Source organism: Cuculus canorus, chromosome 1 (assembly GCF_017976375.1).
Source record: "Cuculus canorus isolate bCucCan1 chromosome 1, bCucCan1.pri, whole genome shotgun sequence".
NCBI lineage: Eukaryota > Metazoa > Chordata > Aves > Cuculiformes > Cuculidae > Cuculus > Cuculus canorus.
This window is the reverse complement of record NC_071401.1, coordinates 35,759,585-35,769,977: the sequence shown is the minus strand read 5'-3', so window position 1 is coordinate 35,769,977 and position 10,393 is coordinate 35,759,585. Positions and strand designations below refer to the sequence as shown.

Sequence of the window (10,393 nt, the reverse complement as noted above, 5' to 3'; positions counted from 1 at the left end):
CATCTCACTTTTGCAACTAGGTTGTATTTCTGTATGAGTAAGGATTCTCTGTGAACCATGTTCCCAATTACAGTAGATAGCAGCTGAAGATCATTGGAGTCTTTCAGCCTTGCCTTCCTCATCCAGGGCTTGCAGATATACAAATATACACCTTTTATTTGTGGACTTGATTAGAAAATAATCTTCCCCTGTTTTCAGTTGTAACTTCATGTTCTTCTGCAACAATTGCTCCTAGCCATTACTTCAGTCTTCTTTGTTTCTTTTTGAAAGGTTATTTTTTCCACTAAGGTAATTTCTATGACCTGGCCCAACTCCTAGCTTGACTGGGGAGAACGGTGCCTTACAACACAGGGAATAAACAGCAGAGACTGGAACAGTCTGCAAAGTCCTTTATGAGGAAATTATGTGACTCCTCTCCTGCTCTAACACCAAAATTTGGGAGAGATCCAGACTCGCTGTTCCCTTATTTATGTCTTAATCATTCTGAGAAAAGACAAAAGTACACTTTGATCCTGTTGTAAAAGTGAAAAGTTCTGCCTTGAGCTCACCCTTATTACCCATATACTCTTACTATGCTTGGGCATAATACAACCCAGGATGATGCTGCCAACTTGCCTATCATGATTAGCAGTGTAGGAGCAGGGGACTGTTCACCTGTTCTACAGAAGAAAGGTAAGGAGTGTGATATTTCCCACTTTTCAAGTTGGGTAGAGGGAATCTTACAAAGAAAATGTTTATGTTTTCTCTTTTAAAGCACAGTGGCTCACAAACGCCATGATTCCAGGCATCATAGTGAAACTACAGTACTGAACCGATGTAGCACTGGGAGGCAGAAGCTAGTAAAACTTTGGGTTTGTGCCTCTTGAGTTTCACACAAATAACAAAAGGAAGAGATAACAAAAAACACCATCAAAGCAGAAACTGTGTTCATCCATATTTGGGAGAAATAGATAAATTCTATAGCCCTACAAAAAAATACTGTCTCACCAGGAAATCCTTGATTCGTTAGCAGTTCTGTACAAGCCTTGCCCTTAGACTAGGCTTAATGAGAACTGGCAGGATACAATTTCATTACTAAATAAAGTATTCCTCTTTCTGCCCTGTTTAACACCTCTTCTACAGGTGAAAAAAAATGCTTAATTTTGACAAAGTGTGGCTTGAAAGCACATGTGAAATATCGTGTTGAAAAACAGAGAAAAAGTGAATGCATTTGCTTAAAATGTTAAATTTCCATTATACTACATCTGTTGCTTAAGAAAAGCAGATGTAGAAATCTAAAAATAATTATTTGAGCATCTCTGGGAATATTTTAAGAAATGAAATTACTAAAGACTGTGGGTCACATTCAGCTTTGGTGTAGGTGGGAGTAACTTCCCTTGTCTTCAAGGAAAATTGCACTAATGTAAAAATAAATGTTGCCATATATGTCACTTTCCTTTTAAAATGAATAACTGGGGAATTATATTAAAAGCCGGAAAGTTTTCAGATTACCTGCTGCTAGTGTTGAAGAGATGCATGTAGTATTCTGGTAGGTAATTCATGGAGAAGTACTTTTGTGTTTAACCTGTTAGGGGTTTCAGAAAAGACACTGTCCTGCGGCTAAAATGGTTGTGAGTCCTTCTACTTGTAGATTACAACATGCCTGCTGAAATTATTTCTTTTGTAATGTCTTTACAAAGTGACACTATACTCTCTACAGGCAATCAAGAAAGCAAGAAAGAAAGAAAAAAAGGAAGAACCCAAACGTAAAACCTCAAGCAAAAAAAAAAAAAAACAAGTCATGTTTCAAGGCTGAAGAATTAACTTCTGTTCCTGACGTAGCAAAATCCACTCTACTTAGTCTATGCAGATTTATTAATTTAAAGATAGAATTTGCAGGGAAATACATTAAGAGCAAAACAAAAAAAAAAACCAACCCACCAACTCACCCCCAAACCAACAAACAAATAACCCCCCCAACTCTTCCAGTCAAGCCAAACAACCAAAGCACAGGTTGAGTAGATATTTTATTTACATACTATTTTATAATTCAAACAGTTGAGGTCTTCTGTCAATGACATCCACTGCATTACCAATTATAAGAAAACTTAACTAACCAGGGATAGAGGCATCTTCTGTCTGGGTTTCCTAATCAGATATTCTCACGTGATGAGAGTGTTCACATGACTCAGCCAGCATTGGCAACGATTATCCTGTGTTGAGGTTGTTGCAGGAAATAATTTTGACTGTATTGAGCCACAGAAAGAGAAAGAATGAGGTAGATAAAAATTAAGGATTTGATGAATTTCCTCTTTAACTTTTGTTACCAAGCACACAATGAGATTGAGATCTTAGAGTGAAATCTATGTCTTCCCACACAGGACCTGGAGAGAGCTAAGGAACTCAGAGCTGAATCCAGGAAACCTCTGGGCTGTCCGACGAGTTGCCTTGATATAATCATGGGAATCACTGGCTACAAGTCTATATCTAAGGGCCTGACTCTCTCTGGAGTCTGCTGGCTGATTGAAAGCTTATCTGAAGATGCCTCCAGCCATTTATGATCCCTGACACCTTACCCTGCCTAGAAGGTAAGTTGCTTACTTACAGCTCCTCTTTCAAAGAAAGACACAAGACCCTCCCCTGTGGTAATGACTAAGATGCCCCAATTGCTCAATTTGGTAGGATCATACAAAAGACATTTACAAACAGGGAATTCTCCAGGTTCCAAAGAGTGGGGAAGGGTGAGAAGTTGAGCCTGAAGGAGCCAGCCTCACGTCTCTTTCCCTTACCTTCAGGATTTTATGTAGAGTGAGTTTAACAAGATCTCCTCCCTGTAGAAATAAAAATGTATGAGGAGTGATCCTGTCCTATAGATCATCACGCTTGCAGTTCTTGTGTGGCAGGTTAAAAAGTTTACCAGTTGTATCATGCAGATGTTTATAAGGAGACAGTTTGCAGTGGCTAAAACCCCATTCTCAGTGAACAAAATACTATTACGCTAGTCATAGAATGGTTATATACATTTCACCTAGCGATTGTTCTGATGCTGAGAAAATTATGGAGAAATTATGTGTTTCTGTGCTACTTGAGAGAAAGATGATTATCCTGCGGATGTCTGCTTTACAGTTTATTGTTTCTTTGCTTTGGAGACGTCGCATGGGGAATACCTAGGAGTGAAATCCAGCTGGTTACTTCCAGAAATGTGCAAGATACAGTGAATCACCCAGGAGAAATGAATGCTTCTAAGGAGCAATTAGAGTACTATCCTGAGGTAGATGCCTAAAATAGGTATGTTGTATCGCACCTTTAATGGTAGTTTCTCTCTCATTTGCTGTAAAAGGAAACAGATGTAGATACCTACACTGTAGCACGCCTAAAGTAATAGGGCATCATATTTACTCAAACAGCTACTAATTTTTAATCTGTCACTTCACTGTGCAATCAAGATACCTGTATTTCTCTGGATTACTAACTGTAATTACCACATGCCATTCGTGCTATGTGATGGGTTACTTGAAATTCATGTCTGTTCATTGAGGAGTTGAAATGTACTTTTCTAATTACAAAAAAAAAAAAAAGGAAGAAGTGTTAAAAATATCCAGAAGAAAATAATGTGTGCTAAAATTAAAAAAAAATCATTTTGAAATACAAAGATATTTACTAAGTGCTGTCAACCATGTACTCAAGCAAGGAATAATGTGCACTGAAAGTAAAAGCAAAGTTGTTATTTCTCTCTCCCTATTCCAATATCTTTTTTTTGTATTACAAGATATGCTTGATGACTTTGATGCTACAATTCTGAGGTAAACTTTGAAACTCCTAAATAACTGCAACATCAGTAGTAAATTGTTGAGAAGTTAAAAAACAGAGTCTATTTTCCTTTTTTTTCTACATTTCTATCCAAGAGCAACTGAGAAAGCAACCTTATTTAACAGGAAATAAGCCACTAAAAGGACAATTTAAGCTATACCTAGGAGAAGTATCTCTTCTGTTTTTGCTGTAATTTAAATATTCTCCTCAATATATCAGAGAGAAAATATGGTCCCTAGATCTGTACATAAAGATTGAGGCAATTTGAATTTGACACAGCTCAGGAGGATATCCAAAGTTGAATTTCAGCAATGCTTAATTGCTTTCTGCTCCTGATGCTTATGAGCTGTTATTTTTTGGTAATACCGAAGAGAGTGATGACTGTTTCAGAAGCGGCAGCTTGTTCATAGCCTCAATGGGGGGGCTAATCAACAGAGTTTACTACAATGAAAGGACATTACAGCTAATCTGAACCTAGTTACTGGAGTGCATTCGGATACATGGCAATGAGATACTTAGTCTCTACATCACACACTTGATTAGATCTGGCCACAGATCCCATTTCTCCACTCATTTATTTTTTCTGTCGTATGAAAGTGAAGGGTAGTGAATTAGAGGTAGGGGTCTGCTGTGTGGGTCTTAAGCCATCATGGCACTGGGAGTAGCTCAGGTGAACATTCAGACAGGGGAATTCAGAAGAGCTGTCAGGTCCCCCAATATACATATAGACTGCAAATGTCTCTGCAGTGCATGACCAACCTTAGCCTGAGCCTAAGCATAAGCACGGTTTGTGCCCCGTTTCACTCACTAGTGGAAACCTGAGCATCCTCGATCCAGACTACAGATCTTCCCATGAAAGACTTCCAAGCCTCGTTTGTATAGATTAACATAGACCATTTCATTACTTGTTTGACATTATGGTAGAAGGTAATAGAAGAGAAGTCTCTACAGCTCTGGTTATGCCTGTGACGTTGTAACTCTTGGGGATGCAAGTCCAGGGCCTACTCTTTCTCATCTGAGGGTGCTGCTGCTTGTTTACCAAATTCACAAGCAAGGGTCAGTGGGGTCTCTGAGGCAAAGACCATGACTTATGTGGGCTAGTGACACCTATTGGGTGAAGTTGCAGTGAACATATGTATATCCATTCTTTTCACCTTTCCATTAAAAGATCCAACTTCATAGACCAGATCTTGGAATTTATATAATATCGTATAAAATATGTCTTCATCCTCCTGTAATAAATTAAACCGATATCATCAGCACTGCACTTTGAAAAGACAGTAACCATGGAAATAAAAGCACATCTTTGAAGCTGTCCAGTACAATTACCTTTGTACAATAGTCTTTTCAGGGAAGTACAGTAATTACCAAACCAAAATATGTGCTCATTATTCTAATACAATTACCTTTCAACAGCTGGAACAGTGACTGTTTCTGTCACCCATTTCTAGATTTTAACTCAATTTCAAATTCAGTAAAAGCCACAAACCTCCCTTACTCGCAGGTGCTTTTGTCTTCGTGAGAGATGATAACCAGAAATTATAACAGAAGTTTTTGAAAGTTTTACAGGCTATCTAACAGCATTGGCTGGGTCATTGGTTAAGTGATACACTTTCTACTTCTAATCCAACAGAATGCCTCTAGCCTCTATCAATGTTACAAAATTATCTGCAACAGGTTAGCTTATTCCTAACAAGAACAGATAACCCTCTCCCATTCCAAACACTCTTTTTACCATTGTATACTTATCCCGAGACTAACTTAAATAAAGCAACTATATAAATATTTAAATAAAATGTTTAGATAAAATGCCACTATAAAAATTCATATTTACAGCAACTATCATGACAGTAGCTGAAAAATTATTCACATCTTTAGTACTACTATAACATTATTGAATTATGAAATAAAAAAAAACCCATGTATTTATATGCACATACAAGAAATGTAAGATAATGTATCATAATGCAGTACATAAGTACATACTATAATGGCTTCTGTGCTATATCACTTCAGAATTACAAACTTTAATGAACATAACTTCTATCAAAGCCTTTATGGAAGACAGAATAGCCTGATTTTTTTTTTTTTTAGCTTCTAATATATCTCAGTACTCTGTGAGATGAGTGATATTTTAGAATAGCTACATTTTTGGACTTAAAATCACTGCCTTTTCCAACATTTTCTACTTCAGCCATAGCTAGAACTTCATGAGCCAAATAAACAGTATGATAGACCTCAATGCTGTTACAAACAATTGCAGTAATTCTACTTTACATTGTGTGGAAAACTTTTGTTATCTCAGGAGAGGGGAATGGGTTTATTCATTGTACATTGAGTTGAATCAGATCCTAAAATCTGTGAAATGAAGGTGCAACTCATAAAATGGTTTAGCCCCTTTTTGACTGTGGGAAATGTATATCCCTGGGTGAATTAAGCATAGATTTAGCATAAGTACAAATATCAATCTTTAGAAGCAGAGTCAAAATACTTTTTAGAATCATAGAGTCATAGAATGGTTTGGGTTGGAAGGGATCTTAAAGATCATCTACATCCAATCTCATCCTGCCATGAACAGGGACACCTTCCACTAGATCAGTTTGCTTGAAGACTCATCCAGCCTCGTTTTGAACACTTCTAGGGATGGTACATCCACAGCTTTTCTAGACAATCTGTTCCAGTGCCTCACCATTCTCACACTAAAAAATTTCTTCCTAGTATCTAATCAAATTTAGCCTTTTTCAGCTTAAAACTGTCACCCTTCATACTGTCACTACACTCCTTGATAAGGAGCCCCTTCCCAGCTTTCCTGTAGGCCTCCTTTAACTTCTGAAGGCTGAACAAGCCAAAGTATCTGTTTGCCCTCATATGGGAGGTGCTCCAGTCTGCTTATCAACACGGCCCTTGTCTGGACTTGCTCTAAAAGATCCACGTCCTTCCTTTGCTGAGGAGTCCAGAAGTGAATGCGGTACTCCAGATGAGGTCTTTTGAGAGCAGAATAGAGTGGCAGATCACTTACCTTGACCTGCTGGTCACAGTTCTTCTGAAGTAGTCCAGGATATCATTGGCTTTCTGGGATGTAACTGTACATTGCCAGATCACATTAAGCTTCTCATCTACCCGCACCCCCAAGTCCTTCTCTTCAGAGCTATTCTCAATACATTCTTTGCCCAGCCAGTACTTGGGGTTGCCCCAACCCAATTGCAAGACCTTGCATTTGGTCTTGTTGAATTTCATGATCTTTGCACAGACTCCCCTCTCAAGTCTGTCAGGGTCCCTCTGGATGACATCCCTTCTCTCCAGCATGTCTGCTGTGCCACACAGCTTGGTGTCATCGGCAAACTTTCTGAGGGTACCATCAAACCCACTGTCCACGTCTGCAATAAAGATGTTAAATGACACTTGTCCCAGTACCAGTCCCTGTGGTACGCTATTTGTCGCTGGTCTCCACTTGGATATTGAGCTGTTGACCACAACTCTTTGAAAGCAACCACTTCTCAGCATCACAAACTTCTTGCCTATCAGTATGCTGTTGTATTAGAGTTTATTTCTTGATTTTGTCTCTTTCTTTATGTACTCATTGCTTTGGTCTGTGATGTTTCTCTTCTGAAAATAAAAGATAAATACTCATGATCATGGGTTTATTTAAACAAAACAAACAGCATTCTCCACTGAAAAACTACCCTTAATATAGGAACTCGAAAGTGAAGGATATATTTCTTCCACATTACACAAAAGTTAAATCAAGCATTAAAATTACATCTTTCAAAAGAAAATGCAGTATTTCCTTTGCAAGGTATGCTAATTGAACTGCATAGCAGACAAAAGAAAAAATCACTAATTATAGTAGTGATTAAAAAATTGCATAGAGTTGTCTGGAAGGTGATGACCTTAGTTTATATCCAAGCATAATGTATTAAGACTTAAGGAAACACTGCAAATAATCTCTTGTTTTAATTCAATACTTCAGAGGTGGAGTTCAGGACAGATTGGTTCTGCTTGAAGCCTATACACTAATGAAGTGTTCTAAGTATAGAGATTGTGTATGCTTGTGCAGGTCATCAGTACAAAAGGAGAGTTTTAACTCAAACACTATTTGTTTAAAGAGTCACAGTCTAGAAACACCACTAAATGATGTAGCTTGTTGCTGTTGTGGGAAACATTTTGGCACTACAATGCCAAGAGAGAGCTACAATTCAAAACCAACTTCAGTATCACATATTCCACATTCATTTATTGTTAGCTGTTGCTTATTAAATAATTAATTGCCCAAAAGTGCAATAGTTTAGCATTTAAGACACATTTCTAAAGGCACTTGTAGGACAGGTTGCCTATATTTCATTGTATTTCCTTTATTCTGAAAAAAAAAGTGGTTCTATTTTTTCCAGACATTTTAGTAGACTTTTATAGGTAATTTCTTCTCTAGTTTGGACAGGTCTACTGCTATTATTGCCAGTGACAATTTACAGCAACAGGTCTGCAATATTTTTCTTCATGAACTCAGTGGACCACATCAGGTCCTGATTACATCCTTCCGACCCCAAGAATGTAGTTTCAGTAACCCAGTGGGAGATGTGATATGAAAATATGCAGTTATATGCAGTCTGGGTGTCCTTTTTATGACTTATAGTGTCATCTTTATTGTAATGATAGCTTGACTTCTTGATCAAAGAGCACAATTTTCTTTGTTGACTTCATATCCTTCATTGAAATTTGTCTCTCTTCTGTCTTCCTCCCAGTTGTTTGCATGTGATTCAATCTGTATGAAAAACTTACTCATTTAATTTAATACAATAGATTATTTTTAGACAGATTTCTTTCAAGGGTTCTGCAGAGCTTTAGTCAGCTTTCAATTTCCTAATATGATACGTCTACACAAGAGAAATCCTTGTATTAAAAGAATCCATAAATCAGCAAAATATTTGAGAAACAAGGCAAACAAGTACATTGTCAAAAGTCCAACTATTTGAAAAAGTATTCTTTTATTAGTTCCAAGTAAATAACATACACATATTCACTTCCAAATAGTATTTCAGGCAGCTGTTGATTTTTAGCTGCTTAATTTCTAACCACTGTCATTTCAGATCTTGTGTGGGCCAAGAACGATTCCCCATTAGTATTGCTGACTTCTAGTCACTAGTGTTCTGCAAACAATCAATCTTGTGATCAGAATTATGCTGTTTAGGAGCTAGAAGGCATTCGGGAGCTTGGTATACATAGTACTTCAAATATATATGTAAGTATGTAAGCAGCATTCTGTGCTTAGTGATATTAAGAGGATTTTTATTATAATGTATATGGATTTGGGCATTATTCTTCAGAAATGTCAAGCTATCCTAAGTCTCTGTGGTATGCTCAGTTTCTGTCTGTGAGGAGAGGAGAATATTTGCTGCGTTCTACACACAGTTCAGTGGTCTGATCTTGCAAATAATTATGAACGTATATGTGTAAGAGAATGACTTATAAAGTTACTCACATATGTTTGTAGGAATAATTGATGAGAGACCAAGGCAATTAAAAATGATCTATTTCGATAATGAAAACAAACCTAAGAGCAACTATAAACTGGATTTAGCATTGTGGATTCAAGTCTCTGAAAACTGCTAACGAAGAAGACTGCTGCCTAGTATTTGATGAACACTATGTGCTCTACTAAGACAGCTAGTAAGTGCTATTTTGCTTCTTTGTGGTAGCTGACAAATGTAGCCACTACTGGTTCGTTTTCTGTTATGTAGTATTAACTATATTTCTATACAGTTTTCACAGATACCAAAATTCATCTTGTATACCTTTGTGCTATTTGTACCATATTAGAAAATAAACATTCACTGGAGGCAGAAGGAAATGTTATGTTGTAACTTAGCCATACATTTTCTGCTCTTCTCCAGGGCTTTTTTTTTTTTTTTTTTAAGTTAAAATTCAGTTGAAAGTCTTTTCAACTGAAAATATAAGCTTTTGAAGTCATTCATTATTTCTAAGCAAAGTAGAAAAGTGTGAATCTGATAAAAGCTATCCAAAATGAAAGATAAAAATGTACTCAGTTTGAAATCATAAAGCAGAATATCTCTTTTGCATAGAGAATATAGTTTCCTCATACGTTATATATTTGATACGTATAACCATGATGATGTATTTACTTTTCATATATGGTTTTGTCTTCCTAAAATGGCTTTTTCCTATTTGTAGAAATGAATTAATATCTAGGTAGAGTGGTCATATCTTTAAATGCTGCTTCTTTCTCCAAATGTTACACTGAAACAATAGACCTGAAAAATTAATTAGGCATCATAGTGAATCACAGTAAATGTATATCAAAGTATGTCAATAATATGACAGACAAACAGACTGACTTTATGGGTTTAAGGCTATTTATAATATTGTATGTTTTGTACGACACTTTATGCTGGATCTGTTTTAACCTTTCATTTAAGAATGCTTCGTTATTCTACATGATATTCCTCATGATGCTGTACAAAAGTTGGCAGATTTCAAGCTTCGAGAAAGCATACAGTCTTGAAGGAAGCCAGATATTTTTTGATGATGTCATTTGGACACTCCTACCTAGAGAACTGAGCTAGGAAAAAGAAAACACCGGAGGTGTAGC

At 36.8% G+C, this 10,393-nt stretch overlaps 1 long non-coding RNA gene across 1 annotated transcript in view; it reads left to right on the top strand.

Annotated features, from left to right (window-relative positions):
• Positions 1-2,373: 2,373 nt before the first annotated feature.
• LOC128853823 (uncharacterized) overlaps positions 2,374-10,393 on the top strand; it is a 29,147-nt gene continuing 21,127 nt past the window's right edge. Inside the window, exons 1-2 of the long non-coding RNA XR_008452607.1 lie at positions 2,374-2,567; positions 3,129-3,267. This is a non-coding gene — a long non-coding RNA (uncharacterized LOC128853823). The remainder of the gene's footprint in view (positions 2,568-3,128; positions 3,268-10,393) is intronic.